At 37.5% G+C, this 17856-nt stretch overlaps 1 protein-coding gene across 1 annotated transcript in view; it reads left to right on the top strand.

The window, feature by feature from the left end:
- The window catches only part of elfn2b (extracellular leucine-rich repeat and fibronectin type III domain containing 2b), a 68019-nt gene that overhangs the window by 15480 nt on the left and 34683 nt on the right, over positions 1–17856 (top strand). Inside the window, exon 2 of the mRNA XM_028042618.1 lies at positions 1165–1391. The gene's annotated coding sequence lies outside the window, so the exon portion shown is untranslated. The remainder of the gene's footprint in view (positions 1–1164; positions 1392–17856) is intronic.

The following is a 17856-nucleotide window of genomic DNA, read 5'->3' as shown; positions in this document are numbered from 1 at the left end:
AATTGTACCAAAAATAATATATCTACAAAAACAGCATGTGTTTCTGTTACTTAAAAAGAAACTTTGGCCATGACGGTACATTCGCCGCATAAAAAGGCACAAGGATCAAACTCGAAATTATTGCTAAAACTGAGACTTTATGCTTGAGTCCCTTTAGGGTAGCTGGCCAGGCTATTCCTAACTGATTTAGACTGTGTATATATGTGCACCACAGAGTGGGTAAAGGTGCTGATGGGAAAGGGAAAAAGACAGCAAGAGACCATTCCAGAGAGGAAGAACTGAAAGTGCGAGCCCCACGGAGATAGACTGACAAAGTAGTGGACTGTGTGTGCCACTTTCTCTGACAGTTATTTGCAGGAATTGTTCATAGACAGCAAATGTGCTGTGTGCTGATGGCTGGAGGTGTTTTGAGACAGGTCTTCTGCTCTGTGATTGAAACAGAAGATAGGTAGCGCCTCATTTTATACAGTACCACTGTCAGTGGAGCTATCTGCCACTGTGTACCCTTCTGATTCATCATCAACTGTAATTGTCATCATTATTCGTATCCTACTTTCCTGCCCCCTTGGTGGTAATTTAAATAAATACGCTGGCAGAAGTGTGTAAAAAGTAGTAGAGAAGGCAAAGAGTAAGAGCTAACAGAGAAAGAAAAGGGACATTAAATAGACTTTATATTGGCTGTATAATGCACTTTTCTATACATCCTTGGAGGGCAAAAGAATTCAGCATCCTTTTAAGTTGGTCAGTGCTCTTAAACTGTCTTGCAGTTTTTTTTCGCATTAAATTTTAATGTTCGCTCTACTCTAAATATTTACGTTTTTACTCCCATGTAATATATATGTAGTTGCACTGCAATATATTTAGTTCCACTAGAACTTTGAAGTTTTGTTGCAATATCACACTTTGTAAAAAAAAAAAAAAGAAAAAAGAATGTATTTGGAGATTTTGCACAAACACAAAATATTTTAGTTCAAATATTAACACAATTAATATCAATACCAAAGTCCAATCTGAGGGAACTGCACAGCAGCAGAAGTAAAAGGTGGTCTGAAGAATTTATGACTTTTGCAGTCTCTTGTTGTATTCCAATATTACCAGAAATTAAAAATTTATGAAATGGCACTCTTTTTTTATATGTATATCTGCATTTTATTTTATTTCCAGGCTGAGATGTCTCTCATGTGAGCCACATGGCACAACCACAGAGGGGCCGTAGAAAGTCCAAGAACAGCGAAGCAACTCGCAAAAACTTTCCAGCGCAAGCTAACTTGTCAAACGTTGGAAAATCTGCCTCCCTGGGTTTCCCCAGAAAGGATACACACAAATAAATCCAGGGAGTGCTGTGAAAACGTCATTGAGGAGTGGGAAGAGACACCAAAAATATAAAACAGGTAGGGGTGGATTTTTAAATTTTCTTTAGCTGACAAAGATGTTTTCTTAAATATATTTTTCTTTTACATGAACGCAAAACATTGATTAAAGTTTTAAATGGCTCCCCATAAGTGAAGCACGCCTACTTGGTGCTCCTGGTAAAGTTGTGTGAAAGGCCTTAAAAATAAGTTTGGATTTCACACCAGAAACACAACGTCACACCAAAACAATAGCACGTGTTTGTGTATGTTATGGCAAGACAGAAAAGTGTGTTTTGGGAAGATGAACTTTGGGTCTTCATCAGTCTTTTTATTTGAAACTTTTTAATTATTGGTCTGACTGTTGAGATGGTCCAATTTAGACAATGAGCTGTTTTCTTAGCCATTAGTTTAAGTTGTGATATTATTCTTTTTATTAGTGCCAAATGTGGTGGGAGCAAAGATTTCTGTTTGAAGGAAAAAATGTTGCTCTGTGATTGTCTTTTTAAATCAGTAAAAATTATAATTAATGGCTGTTTTTTGTGTCAGTGCAAGATTATGATGCTACAAGTAAGGTTATCAACCATTTCTTTCCAGACAATCCAATATAAAGGTTGCCTCACTATCCTCACTAAAGACGAATTCACCACACTCAGCCTCTTGTTTGAAATGCTTTAAAAGTAACATATGTTATGATCTTAAAATAAGATTAGATCCAACTAAACTTTCACACATATGGCCTCTGATTCTTTTTCAAGTTCCTTGCCAGCGTGTGTATAGTCCTGTGTCTTTGTATGATAGTCAGAATCTCACACACATATTGTCTTGCTGTGCGTACGGGGGCGTGAGCGTGCGTATGTATCTATGACGGATTTGGCATGAGGTGCAGCATTCGTTAGTGTCTCCTTAAACATATATTTTGCCACAGTTCCTGCATTTATTGTGCCTCTTTTACTGGCAGCACTGTGATTAGTCTCGACAGTATTCGACCTACCCCGTGCTATTATATTCTTTGTGCACATGTGTGAGTGCACTGCGTATGTGCCAGGAAGAGATAAAGTAAAAGCAGTAATTGTTGTAATTATTCTTTCTCCGATCTCTTTACGCCTACTGTGATGGTGGAGAATCTAGCTCTAAGAGAATCTAACTCTGTGGCAAGCAATCCATCCAAATTTATTCACACTTGTGAGCACGCCAGCTTATGGTGCTCATTACTGGTCATTATGTTAATTGCTAATGTCAGGAAGAGAGTCAGAGTTCCTGACAGAAGCGCAAAAAATAAATAAATAAAAAAATTCCAAAATATAATCCCTCTTAATCAAAACTCAATTGATCTTTAAAAGAAACTGCATTGAATGTATAATTTTAAACAAATTTGGTGTAAAGCTGCACTTCTTTTAAGTGTGGACATAAATTAATATTTTGAAAGGCAAATTCAAGAAGGGTGTGTTCACGTCCAAGGAGATAAAACTAAAACCCATTTGTTCCGTTTCTCTAGTGGCCATCTAATGCAGCTCTGTTGCCGAGCGTCATCCCAGATGCTACTGTAAAACAAACGCCTGAGATCAGACAGCGCGTGCACCCCAACTGACCCTAAGGTCGGCATTAATGTTTTATTTTCTCAGCTGCTTGGTGCATATTAAAACTTGAACTGTGTCCTGAGAAAAAAGCTCATATGCAAGCTGCAGGAGATAACCTCCTCTGAACTGTTTATCTCAACACAGAGTCTCTCCTTGTGTTCAGCGGCCATGACTGCAGTGGAAGTATCAGGAGACGTAGACTTTAATACCACATAAGTGTTATGTGGTTTGCTCTGGCTTTATGGGAGGTTATTGGGAGGCAGTGGTTTTTAGTCCTGCATAGAAAGGATTGTGAGCCACTAAACAACCCTCAAGTCCCTCCTTAGGGTTTTGGCCCTAAAAATATAGTGGAAGCTGTAGTTTTGTTAATTAATAGAGCAGGGACTTATTCAATTCAGACCAAAGATCTAAGTGCTGAGATCAATTTAAATGTATAATGAAAGCAGACAAATTTAAGATTTTTTTTTTTTTTTACCAATTTCTCCAAAATCATCATAAAGTAAATGTTCTGAAGAAGTGCTATGTGTGTTTTTTTGTTTGTTATACTTTTCTGTCTTGAATGCTTAGATTTTTCAAATCTAAATATTAGAGTTGTTTTATTGAGCATTTTTTAAAAATCCTCAATAAATTAAAGCTTGTTCACCCAGTTCTTATTTTTAAAGTCACTGATGTTGTAGGGAGTCAATCATACCACTCTGAAAAAAAGAAGAATAGCTCAAATGCATCCTTAAAAGGTCATTGTGAAAAACCAAGACATTATTCCTTACTTTGTTTTCTCAAGGTTACTCTCTCAGTTCAGTCTTCCTGCTTTGAAAATGTTAAATATTTTCCCTCTGCAATTGTGTCATTAAAACAACAGCGGCGGTACTTCTTTGTTGCAATGGGTTCAACAACAACCCATGCTCACAAAAGGAGATGAACAGATTTCTGGTTGTTTATTACCGCAAACTCTGTTAGAGGTTGTCAGAAAGTGTAACCGTGGCAAACTGACGTCTTAAACAGGTTTATTTACCCGGGCGATCCCTTAATGCCAGGAAAATTCATGTTGTTGGTGAAGCAGAATAACAAACAGCATTTGGGTCAGCATTTGCTGCAGAGGCATTAACATGAGTTACAACACTTTTTTTCTGGGCTCTGGCTGAGAACATTTTCACAAAAAAATACAACAAAGGTAAAAGGACAAGATAAGAATAAAATGTGCAACAAATATTGCATAAACACTTTTTTTCCCTAAGTGATGTTGGCTGTAGCTTTTAAAGTGAATCCAGTGAAGTCACTGTCTAAGCTCCTTTGGAAAAAGAGAATGCAACAATGCTGGTCGAACCTAATCTGTGCTACATTTTAAATCAAGGCTTTTAGATTTCGAGCAGTGGGCGAGAAGAGTTGCTTTTAGCAGCTGAAAATAAATTCTGCTCTTAAATCACGAGATGCGCAAGGGAACCAAAACGTTCCATTTCATGTAAAGCACCACTGTTGTTCTAAAGTGTGGGTTAAACTAGAATATGTGTTTAACCCACACATGTTTGCTTTTTTGCAAACATGTAGATATCAATGTAATGAATAAATGAGCCAGATTTTGGAAAGAGTGTTTGTGAATTTTAAATCCAGCTAAGTCATTCAAAGATTTCTGGAAAAGGAGAGCTCTTTTAGGCGATTGTCTCCGAGAGCTAAAGATCACATCAGAGCCGTGTGTAAGAGACAAGTTGTACAGCATATTTTAGATTTAATGAAACAAAGAAAATTGTCCAAACTTCACATTAAGGAAAAAAAAAACAACAAATAATCTTTTTTTGATTCTAACCACCTCTTCTTATGCTACCTAACTTCTAGCCAACATGTACCACTCCTTGACACTAAAATGACAAAGGTGCTGATGACAGAAAAAGCACCAAGCACTATTATTTTTTAAAGTGGCACATGATCTAACTACAATTAATTACATCTTTTGAACTAAAATATCCAAAAACATTCATCTATCCATCCATCCATCCATCCATCCATCCATCCTATACATGCTTATCCGTGCAGGGCCGCAGGGGGACTGGCTAAAGGGTGTAACATCCTGGACAGATTGCCAGTCCATCACAGGTCAACACAGAAACATACCCAACAAACAGCCGTGTGCGCGCACAGTTGGCCTGCTGTCATCACCCTTGGCTCCTGGAGGCATGCCTCAGTTCACCTGCGACCCTGAACAGCACTGAGTGGGTATAAAAGATGGATGGACGGGTGGATGTTGCCTCGTAACATCCTCTACTCTTCTGTGTAGACCAGGGGTTTAAGCAAAGACTGTGGCGAACATCCATTTCAAATATACTCTCCTGGCATGAATAGTGTCCTTGCATGCACCACCAGTCAGCATGAGCTGCAGCTTCTCAGTGGGAGCCTGTAGTGTTGTCTCGTTCCAGGGAAATCCTGAAATCACTGAAGCAGCTCGTATTTCCCTGTTCAAAAGAAATCCTTTCTTGAATACCAGAGCCACTATGATGTAGACAATTTTGCCTGAAGTTAAGGGTGTGTTTTCATTTTTGCACATTGTTGGCTGAAAGGACGGCAGGTAGGCCAGTAATTTTGTGACTTCTACGGAACGGGAAAAAAGGAAGAGAAATTCTCCACGACACCTTTGTCTTATAAAACTCCAACATAAGGTAGTGATAAACATCCAAAATGGACAAGTACTTTAATTACAAGCCACTTAACGTGTCTCTTCCTGTAAAACCAACCTGTTTATGAATTGATGTTTGAAATACCTACTGTAGGTATTTGATTTCTATTGTTGCTTCATGTGCTACATCACATGCTTGATTTCTATTTGAACTTAACCCTGAGAAAATCCTGTAGTCAGTCACACAGCCTGACCCTCTGGTAAAATGATTCCTTTGTGATTGAATCACTGTCCCTGTCATGTTTAAGCCTGGAGTTCAGTGCTGGACCTTGACACTGCTATTTGCTACATTTTTTTTAAACCATAGTTCTACTTGGATTTACGTGAAAGCAGAACAGCCGCTTGGTTGATCCTAAAGGAGGTTTTGAGTTTGGCAGAGTGCATAAAAATTCCTGATGCACTGAGAGATAAAAGAGAGCAATAAAAGGGAACTGCTGTCGTTCCACAGATTAATAACAATGGAGGAGAAGCCGGACTTTTAGTTCTTCCATAGATTCTCTATTCTTCTTGTTTTGTTTTCTTTTCTTCAGTCACAGGATGAGAATGAACCTTCTCCTGTAGATTAACAAGTTTGTTAATTATCAATCATGAATACATTTCTTATTATAGAGTTCCAGCAGTATCATAGAAATGTAGTGTAATCAGCATCATGCACAAAACCCATCGTCATTTATGTTAAAGAGACATTCAGACACAGCATGGTTTCAATGAAAGACCAGATGCATAATTACTGATGACATTATAGGATGTTAAGTGTTTTTCCTCATTGGGTTAGGTGGTTACATTTAAAAATACATTAAACTTGTCTGCCAAATGTCCATCAAATGATTGACATTCTGTCAGCAATTTTCTGCTCGGTGTAAATAGTCAAAACCTCAAAGAAAAAAAACAAACAAACAATGGCCTTAGCCCACAAAGGCCAAAGATGAAGAGAAAGAGCTTCTGGCTTTTATTTATTTATATTTTTCTCCTTTTATTTTACAATTCTTTTATATTAGTTGGTATTGACCATGCTTTTCATGTGGATTTAGTTTTATGTGTTTGGACACCCAGAAGAAAAAAAGTGTTTTGTGGGATTTGAAAAGGAAGTAGATAAAAGAAAACTCTCAAAGGGCTTTTATAGATGTACAACTTATCTTATATCCTACCCAAATAATATTATCAATGGGCAAAACACTTTCATATAGAGAGTAGCAAACAATGTCGTTTCAAAAATGTTATGCCAGGAGCAAACATGAAGGGGTGCATGGGTGAGAAGAGGAAGGAGAGATATTCACTTTTTTAAAAATTCTTTTTATTTACAAATCCAGGTTCTGCACTGTGTGTTGTGCACTTGTATTCTGCCCCCCACTTACTCTGATATCCCTAAATATGAGGAGGAAAGATAGAATAGAAATTTCTCTTGTTGTTCCTTAGTGACAAAAATCAAAATGAGAGACAAACGAAGACTAATGTTGTTCTTAGTCTTTTCAGAAACAGTAATGTGTGCAGATGGAACTACCCCTTGCAGAGTAAATGTCTGCTGATGGTGCCTGCCAGCCCGTGCCATGTATCGCGTTCAGCTTGAAATCCGTCTAATGATGTCTAGGAACTTGGCAAGTGACGTGGAATCCCCAAGGGTTTATCCACAAAGCTGGAACGTGCTAGTGGAGATATCGGAGCAATGTGAACAAGTCTGACATTTTGTTGCCAGTTGTGTTTTCTCTAACCATGAGCTGTTTCAGGCATGAAAGCAGTTCCCGCTATTCTGCTTTGAGGAAGTTTTTGTCAAGTGGGACAAAAATTATGCAGAGGAAAGAAAGTTCGGAGGCTGAAAGCGATAAATTTCCCCCAAACCATATGAACTTTTATTGACGTCTGGCTTTTGGAGCTCTTGTCTTACGCATGTGCAGCAAAACGAAACTGTGATCACCAGCGATGTGAATGCCAGTCATGACAAGATTGTAACAGTAACAGCCGGAGGGAGCTGTGGTGCAGGGACACAGTGATGCATAAATCCTTATACAGCACAGTTATTATTTTAAGTGCCGTCCAATATATATATATATATATATATATATATATATATATATATATATATATATATATATATATATATATATATAATGGGGTGATTTTATATAAAATATAAAATCATCCCATTTTACCATCAATGTGGTGAATCCTGTTTTAAGTATGAGACAAATTTTTTTCTTCCCCCCAAAAACTAAACAATATAGTATAAACAATATATATATATATATCTACCAGTTTCTTACCAGTTTAAGAAAGATTTAGAGTGTAGAATTATGCTTTGTCACATATACATATTTGTAACCAAATAAGAGGGAGCTCTGCTTCTTTTTAAGAGCTTTAAAGATTAATAGTGGATTCATACTGTGTGGACTTTGCTTGAGTGGCTTGGCTTTCACCCACACACTCACACCTACACCCTAAACACATCCATAGGTGGTAGAAGGCATCCTGCACTGCAGGATGGACAGAATGGACCAAATGAAGAGACCCGAAAAATGACAGGTGAAAAGTTCATGCCGAATGAATCAAATGGGCAATTTATCTACCTTATTTTGTTATTTTTGTTTTTTGCACTTTTTGAGCATCTCCATCATTTCTGAATCACCCCATTTTACCATCAATGTGGTAAATCCTGTTTTAAGTATGAGACACATTTTTTTTCTCCCCCCCAAAAACTAAACAAAAATGAAAGAGTCTTGTCATCGGTAATGGGATTATTTACTGGATGGAAATAGAATTGAGAACTGGTAGATGTTATGTTTGTGTCTAGCTATGCATGTGTGTGTGTGACACATAAACCACGCATGTATTTCTGTCTACATATAACCCTAGCAAAGAAAGAATATGGGAAGATGGTGTTGTTCTAGAATGTGTGTGTGGGTGTGTGGTTGTGTTCAGCGCCGTCTTGAGTTTTGTTTTATTTTGTAGATGTTGCCTTTGAAGGATGGAAGGGATGAAGCGTAAAATTAGCCTGCAAACTTTCATGAATGGTGTGTCATCACTTAATGAGTTTTTGCTTTTACGTCTGCACGTCAAGTTGTTTTTCTATTTTAATTTGCTTTTCTCTACAGTCTGTGATTTTTTTATTTTCTGTTTACGTAAATAAAAGAAAAAAGATGACTGCATTGTCATACCTAGTTAAGATCTAATGGCATTGTCAAACCAATGAAAACAGAAAGTCGTCTCTTAATTAATGTCATTGCAATAGCTGTTTCTCAGAGGTCTTGATCAGGATTTGTTTTGTTCCCTTACCAATCAGGGACATTTAAGTACATGCACTTTATAGCATTGTCCCTGATCAATGTTTCAATAAAACCAATGCCATAAAAATGATGTAGAATAACACTGTGATACATCAGTTTTACAAGGTCTACATTAATTTTATGAACCTATATGTGATAAAATTAATGATTAGGAATGATCACAAGTTACATCCCCAATACTATCTGTTTTTTCAACGAGAGATATTTTGCACTAGCCAGGGCTGCTGACACAAAATAGGGTAGCTAGGTCAATGAAACTTTGTTAATGTTCTGACAACCAGTCAACTAAGACAGGTTCATAATCTGCCCCTGGAGATATTTCTGGTGATATTTTATTATGTGCAGCAGTTTGCTAAAGTGCTAGGCTAGGAGCCGTTAGCCTCTCAGGTTCAGTTAATTGTGTGCAGCAGACAGACAAAACAGTTTTCTTGTTTTATGACACATAGACTGGCTCAGAAAACCAAGGCTTTGTTACTTTAACACAATAAGGTCCACAACTTATATTACTGTGCACCACAAAATGAGCCCCGACTTTTCAAAAGGGCATGTAAAATGCGCTCAAGGGAGATTTCTGTGCGTGTGGGTGACATAAACGTAAAGACAGTAGATCAGTAGTAATTATCAGCTGCTGGGTTTCATCGAGGGATCATTTAAAAAAGCCTTGTTTGGCACCCCAGGCTGATCAAACTGAGACATCCCCATCGACTATATCTGTTCCCACTTTTCAGCCCACAGTTAGATTTCTCTTCTGAAACAGTGTGTGTAGCTATCCCTCCCTTTGGTGCACTCCCTTATCTTGTGAATCATATGACAGTTTAAACCTACTGATATCCAAGTAATTTGAATTATGCTTTGGTTAATTAATCAAATATTTTGTAATTAAAATGCAAGTTAAGTTAAGGTTTGTATAAGTTACTTGCTGATGTTGAATTACAAGTTTGTTCTGGTGTTTCTTAAATTTTTTTCTGTCATATTCAAGCTACAAGATGTGGAATGTTTATTTTCATGTCTCATTTTAACCCCAAACAATTTGATATGAAATCATTTGAAGTTGAATAGCATTTACTCAAACAGATTATAGCAAGATCTGTTGCCTGTTTAGTACTGAGGACAGCTGTACATAAATCAGACTTTTAGTTTTAGTGATTAAAACTGGAAGTCATTCAAATCGGAGCCGACGTGCCAGTTGACAGTGGAGATAAAAGTTTTTTGTGCGGCGCAATTAAATTTTTTTCAAGGAAAAGTAACAGATCTGCCTCTGCTCTGATGCTGCACACTGGTACCTTGCTTGAATCTGCTTTGCAAGCTCAACTGAAACATGTGATATTGATCTAAATATTTTAATATGTGCCTAACAGTGTGGAGTTGCAAAGGAAAAAATACATTGATTGGGTTGACCAGGTCCAAATGTTGCCATCTGAGCCTCAGTAATTTAACTCTTCCTGGATGAAAATCATCTGAAATGAAATTGTGAATTGATGGAACCAGCGGTGTCTTTGGGGCTTGAGGATTTTATGGTAGAAGTCTCAGTGGTTTTCTTGGTGGCTTCTCACAGGGGCCGTCACATCCCATCAAGCTGACCGGAGGGATTTGAAGTTGGCTGAACATGCCAGCAGTTTCTGTGGGCAAATTGGTGTCCTGCTGAGGGGGGACTCTACTTTAGGTGAATGTTGTTGACAACAGGGGGATTGTAATTGGTCTCCAAAAATGATTTGGTGGGTGGGTGGAAAGTGTCAAAGTCACATTTGTGTGGATGCCGGAATGCCGAAGAGAACGCCACATTGTAACAGGATGCCGTTCAACTCATTTGTTAGTATAACAGAAGAATGTTGCAGACGTATTTTTGGAAGAGATTTTAGATAGAAGATATAGTGCAATGAGTTGCACAGATTGCTTCAGCAATTTACATTTCACTAAAAATCTCAAATCAAGGCGTATCACTTTTATACATTTAGATAGAAAGTATTCACAAGCCTTGCTTTTTCTACATTTGGTTACATTAAACTTTTCATCTAAAATCGACATGAGTATGTTTTTTCCTTTCCTTTAAAAGAGATCCAAACAGCTCTGCAAGACAAAGCAAACATAACTTTTTCTTGCCAGCAACTTGTTAATCTGTTGCATTTTTTTAAGCATTTGTCATTTAGTCGTCTTTATTATGTTATGCACAACTGTGCAACCTATTTTGCTCTGTGTTTTGTATAGCTCCTCCTCTAGAAAAAAGGGTAAATGTTTGTTTAGACCGCCACAGTGTCAAAACACTGGGAGTAAAAAAAAGGAAATAATAAGATGTCTGCATTCCTTCTCTTACATATGTCACCCTGACACACACATACACACCCCAACGCACTAGCAGATGCACAAAGACAAAAAAAAAAATAAACCTGCTGAATTCTTCTCAGGTTCTTTCCTTCCTCACGACTCTGTCTCACCTAGTTTCACTCCCCTGCTTTTGCCTCCACCTGTGTTCTTACCTTTTCCACATCTTTGTTTAGAACAAATGTAGCGGCAAATTGTTGCTCTATGGTATGTCTGGCATTTAAAAATCATGCTCAAATTGGATTATGTCTTAAGCCTCTTTTTCCTAGATGTAGCATGTGTTTTGAGTTTAGAGAGAGGCTAAAAACCAGCACAGTTGCAAAAAACTAGAAAAAAGCAAACACACATTTTAAAGAACATACTGAGAATGATTTTAAGATCCTTTAGATCATTTTAATACTTACCAAAGTCTTTGCCTCACTTGTTTATCTGATGTGTTTTTATTGCAGGTACTTCAGGTAACTTAATCTCTATTCAAATGCCTTCTAAGTGTGAAACAAAGCATATGGTGAAGCATATTCTTCAGCCCTATGCGCTCACTGTTTACAGCCATATATAACTGCAAGTAATATTTAAAAAAAAACATTCAGCAGCTAATCTGTAACAATCGTGTCATTTTCCAGTTTGATAGCTATTACTCATCAGTCCCTGAGACAAGTGCAGTAGTTTGAGATCAAGATATGAAGGCAGCTTATTAACTCATAATGTTAATGGATCTAAAATGAGAAACGCTGTATGAAAATGCTCTTGCTATCCTGTCATGAGCATTTTACTACTTTAAGAAGATGTATCAAAATGTTATGATTGTGATCAGATGTTTTTTTTTGTTTTTAAAAAACTCGCCAAATGTATTTACTTTTCCAGTTTCTGATGACTTTGCACATCTAGCTCTGATCTCCATGCAATAATATTCTGAACAACAAAAAGGCTTATACAGTCAAATCTAAGCTGCTAAACAATAACTCTAAATTCTTACGTAATGAAAGCATTTGGTAACTTTGAATTTAATTTTAATTTCAATTAATAGTCAATGACTTTCTGTTTCTGTCAAATATAAATATGATGTAACAAAAAGCCCTTTCTCTTAGACATCCAGATTCCCAAATTTGATGCGAGTAAAAACACTGAAGTAAACAGGGCAATCATCTAGAAAGCGAAACATCAAACATGGTCTCAATTTTTAGTAATACTTAGTATTGCTAATACATGATTTTCTTTTTTGATTGGGGTATAAATATATGTTTTAGCCACAAACAACAAGGTTTATTTTGTCACAGTGAACAGTGAGCAAGATGATAAAGGAGTTTTTAAAAAAAGACTTAACACTTAATATTTAGAGAACTGCACATTTTGGTTTAATTATGGTGGAGGATTTGTGATGCTGCAGGCATGTTTCTCTTCAAAGAACCCCTAGGAACCTTGTTAAAATGCATCTACACCTCAATAAATATTACAGAGAAGACCACATCGGTGTCATAAAAAAAGAAATAAAAAACTTTCTACCTTCTACCTTCTTTCCTTACCATTACAAAAAATATCCTCCCTGTATTTCTGTTATTTCATTTCGTTCTGCAACTTGTTTATATATGCATGAGTGCATTCAGAAACCAAACAGACGACTCACACAGATGCTTCCTTACACTGATATGCACAGCGTTGCAGCCTAGCACACAGCCATACCCATACAGGCATTAAATTGTTATAATAACAATGTCAAGTGAGGGACAGGGGGAATTTGTTCTGCAATCCACAAGATAAAGCATACAAATGTCGCAGGCGGTGCAGTGGCTTGTCTACATCCACATCTGGCTTGGGCATAAACTCAGTTTTTCAACATTACCTCATATTTTTATGACTCCGAACATTTACTCTAATTTGTTCTTTTCACTCTTTGAAGTGGTAATCCGCCTGCCAGTTCTGCTGGCTAATGAAGCTGCAGCCTTGAGGTAATTATCAGTGCCTTGTGCATGTGAGGTTACCAGCTAAAGGCAAAAGACCAAAGCAAAAGTGCCTTTTTCTCCTCCTGTGAAGGATTACAACTGCAGTATTTCCAGACATTGTTTATGCTTGTCTGACAGTTCATTATGGTTTCAAGTCATGCCATATCCTTAATGTGAAGGCATTCTCTGTAGAGTACTAAGGGAAGCTTTATGGGCGCAACACAGGCTTTCAGACACTGGACAATGTGTCTAGGAAATAAAAAATAATAACACAATCAAGGGAAAACAACACAAAGCAAAAATGTACAGCTTGAACAGACTTAATTGCTTTAGTCATGACATTTTTATGTAAAACATTTATTTTTTAGGAAAGAGTGGGCATGATAGTCAGTGCGGAAAGAAGAATTTAGCTTGTGCACCACTTCAGCCATGATAATTGATGCTGACATTTATGTTGCTGCTCTGCCCTCTACCAGATGTAGACAGTTTCAGAGGATAAAAAGAATATGGCATGATCTTTTTTTTTTTCTTTTTCTGCCTTTAAATGCGTTTCCAAGCTTTTTCTAGACTTGTAGACCACAAACCACGTAGTTTATTTTAATCTCTTGAGACATTTAGAGAAGAGTACAATTACACTTCCACCTAACAATGTCCATGTTAACAGCAAATAAGCAATACTGAGCACAATATTAATTAAATGTCACATGATTTTCCATGATAATCTCCTTAACAGTAGAATAACAAAAAAGAGAGGTTCCATTAGATTCAATCATGGATGTTGCATAACTCAACCTACATACAGCCACAGTATCTAAGTAACTGAAAACAAACATCAGGTGTGGGAATTGAAAGTAGAATGCCATCCAAAAGGACAAATATATTATCAATATACAAAGTGTTAATGCATGGCATTTCCAATATGTTAACATGTTGACTACTTTGTGGGTTGTGGTGCATTTGGTAGCACTTTTACCTTGCAGGAAAAAAGGTGTTGGCTTTGAGAATTTTCTGCACGGAGCCTGCATGTTCTCCTGATGCATGATTTATAGAACAAAATCTAACCTAGTTTTACTCGGTGTGAAGGTTTTGCATAAACCAGCCAGAGAGACGTTAAAGAAAGTTCAAAATATAATCTTAATTTATTACCAATTCTGTCTGTGTGTGACAGTAGGGACAGCTGTCACACTCGGTTATGCTCGGATACATATAAATTGTGCATCCTAGCTAGAAGTTAGGACACCCCACTCCCTAAGACTCAAGTTCACCCCCTTTAGCCAAGACAATTTCAGTGTAATGATTATTGTTCCCATCTGATATCTGACCTACATCTGATATGTAGATGTAGAATGTTAGCTTCACTCCTAAGTTTCATCACTGAGCTGGGGTTTCTTGCATGTACAGCCAATTTCAAGATATGTGCTTTTGTCTCTGCACTTTCAAAGTCTTAATGCTTCTCCAGTCTTTGGTAGGTAAAGATTTTCTCCTATTTTCCTCAAACACCCTCTGACAGAATTCTTGAGGGATGCTATGACAGTGCAAAAATACAAAATCTTAGCATGAGTTTTTGGTCTAGTTTTTAGTGCAAATGCTTGAAATAAGAAAAGTACATTTTCAGATTTCGGATCTTGTTTTTAGTCAGTCATTTTTTAATATGTGGTTATTTTCTTGGAAACTTCAACAAACCTTCTGTTCAGCAAGTACAATTAGGAATTATAAATATAATGTAAAATAAATAAATAAGAGAATTAGACTGACTTACTGTTAAGTGCACAGTGCCGCAGTTGGTAGAATTGTTGCCTTGCAGCAAGAAGATCCTGGGTTCGATTCCCGGCCTGGGGTCTTTCTGCACGGAGTTTGCATGTTGCATGCGTGGGTTCTCTCCGGGTACTCCGGCTTCCTCCCACAGTCCAAAAACATGACTGTTAGGTTAATTGGTCTCTCTAAATTCTCTCTAGGAGAGTGTGTGTGTCTGACAAACACTTTGTTTGTCCTGTCTGTCTCTGTGTTGCCCTGCGACAGACTGGCAACCTGCCCAGGGTGTACCCCGCCTCTCACTAACGTCTCACCCAAAACGTTAGCTGGAGATAGGCACCAGCACCCCTCCAGACCCCACTAGGGACAAGGGTGTTAGAAAATGGATGGATGGATGTTAAGTGGACAATATGTAAAGAGGGTATGGTTATTTGCTAAGAGCAAACACCCAAATATGCTAATTATTTTACTTATTGCCCCGTCTCTTTTTCCTCTAGTAGTTTAAAAATGTTTCAAAAGTCTTGATCCTGTGTTTTTTCAGATTAAAAGAAAAAGTAATTTGGAAAGCTTCTACTTAATATTTCAGCAAAAGAATTGCTCTAAATGATAGAGTTTGAAAAAGAAAAGGAAGAAAAAGAAAAATGATCAAAGAAACAATGAGGTGTCACTCCAACAATTGCCCCATGGCAATGGATTGTGTGCTTTCATGCTGCTTTCATGCTGCACCTGTGGTTCTCTTTGTCTGAATGTCATTGTAAAAGGAGGTAGATATCTTGAATCAGGGAATAGTTCACATCTAAGTGTGTTTTACCCACTTTCACACCATGTATAAGTTATATTTGCACTGATTTTGTCAGGTCTATGTAAACTTTAATATTCACTACTATGAGAGAAAAAAAAAAGATGGTAGGTGGGGTGTGTAGGTGTGTGCTAGGAGATCTAAGTGTGACCGTAGAGGTCCCCTGACTTATTGTGCACATAGTGTAGGAGCTGCCAACATAGTGGGAGTTTGCAGAATTTTTGCAGGTCTGTACGGATCTGCTTTCATTGCAGCTACATCCACTGTATGAACCACTGTGGCTTGTTAAAAAAGTCTGCACCTCCAAGCTTCAACCAGATCTCAACTTCAACCAGATCTTGCCTTTACAAGATACCAGATCTTGTAAAGGCTGATTGTATCAGTTACATCAGTTACTCACCCAAAGTCTAACAATCTTTTCAGTCAAGACACATGCCATAATGAATATAAAGACAGCCTATCCATCTTTTCATCATCTAGCTATTAATATTATCCTTTTTTCTGATTATTAATTTTAGCTTAGACAGTCTGTTGTCTAAATTCTTTCATTTCTCTTTCAATATTTATTATGAAAACACACATTCCTGTATTTAAGTGTACATAAGTGAATGTTCTCTCTAGTTTCCCAAGTGTTTGAAAAGACGTTTAGAAATATTTGCGTTGGTTCACCATGTTGCTTGTAGGTAAAACATGTCACACTAGCTAGGACACTGGAAACTTTAGTAGATGCATTCAAAAACAGTTTGGGTTATAGATTGACAGCTGTCGGTGAAACACTAGAAATTGACATTTACCACATTCATCTTAAGTTTAGCACTTGATTGGCAATTTGCTCCTATTAGGAAAGCATTAAGATTAAGGAAGATAATTGCTGGGGAGGCTGATCTGCATCTCTGGTATCTGTTGAATATTCCCTAATTAAACACTGCAGTTTGCAAATTTGTTTTGACGCATCTACACAACAGTTGTAGTTCTCAAGATGACCTGCAGTTACATACGCATCCAGTGCAAACCAGGATATCAAACACAAGAAGAAAAGTGGTGTTTATTCTTTATGTGATTTAGGTGTTCCTTTTCAGCTTTGCAAGTAAAATTACTTAGAGATTAGTTGTAAAAAAACAATACCCAGAAAAGTCAGAATCTATCCTTGGAAAGTTAAGCATCCAACCTACCACTGTCCGGTCAGGTCACGAGTGCAACAGGTCCAGGAGGAAAACTCAGAAATCCCTCTGCCCAGCGGCATTCTTGAGCTTGTTTTGAAGAATCCCGAAGCATTCCCAGACCAGAAAAGAAACGGTATATAATCCCTCCAGCAAGCTTGAGGTCTGCCCTGGGGTCTCCTTGCAGTAGGATGTACTCAGAACTCCCCTAAGGCAGGCATTCATATTTGCAAACTGACTCCTTTCTAAAGCAAATGAACAGTGGGTGTCCCCCAGATGACGGAGCAAGAGTCCAGCAACCCTACAGACTAAGCTCATTTCAGCTGCTTGTATCCAGTATGGCACTCATTTGGTTGTGAACCCTGTTCCATAACACTAGCTAAGAGTTAAAACCTGATCTACTGTTTTGTCTGTCACATAGAATACTAGGTTCTTATGCAAATGTCAAGTATGGCTCCATCACACAGCAAAAAATATCTGCAGTAATAAACTCTTTATTTACACCTTTTGGAATTCTTATTTTATTAAATCTGTCTCACAAAGTGTTACCAGGTGGGTAACACAATGATACTCTAAAAACGTGTTCCATTCGTTCTACTGTCAGTGTAGAATAACATTGTTTTTGCTTGGGTGTCTATTCACATGAAACTGCAAGATTTTAAATATTTCCTTTATTATGTGTTTGCTTGACTCAGAGCTACTCTGGGATGTTTGTTGGTCTCTATTGATTTCTTTGAATAATAATGAGAAGAAACATCTAAACCCAAAACTTATGGCACATATCTCTCCTAGTTGAGCTTAGATTTCATCATGTAAGCTGTGTTCTCCTTTCTTTAGGTATGCTTGTTACTTCCAGAATCCTAAATAATACAAGACGCAGGTCTGCTGCACTCAGTAAACAAACCCCCCAATTCAGCTAAGTGTAAAGCATCAGACTCAAAGATGCTGCCAAAAAAAGTGGTGAGCTCTGGGAACAACTAAACCGAGGCGCTGCTTACTTAGTCTGAGTTTAGC

This window comes from Xiphophorus couchianus, chromosome 16, assembly GCF_001444195.1.
Source record: "Xiphophorus couchianus chromosome 16, X_couchianus-1.0, whole genome shotgun sequence".
NCBI classification, from domain to species: domain Eukaryota; kingdom Metazoa; phylum Chordata; class Actinopteri; order Cyprinodontiformes; family Poeciliidae; genus Xiphophorus; species Xiphophorus couchianus.
Note: the sequence above shows the minus strand (reverse complement) of the source record. Positions and strands in the feature narration are given on the sequence as shown.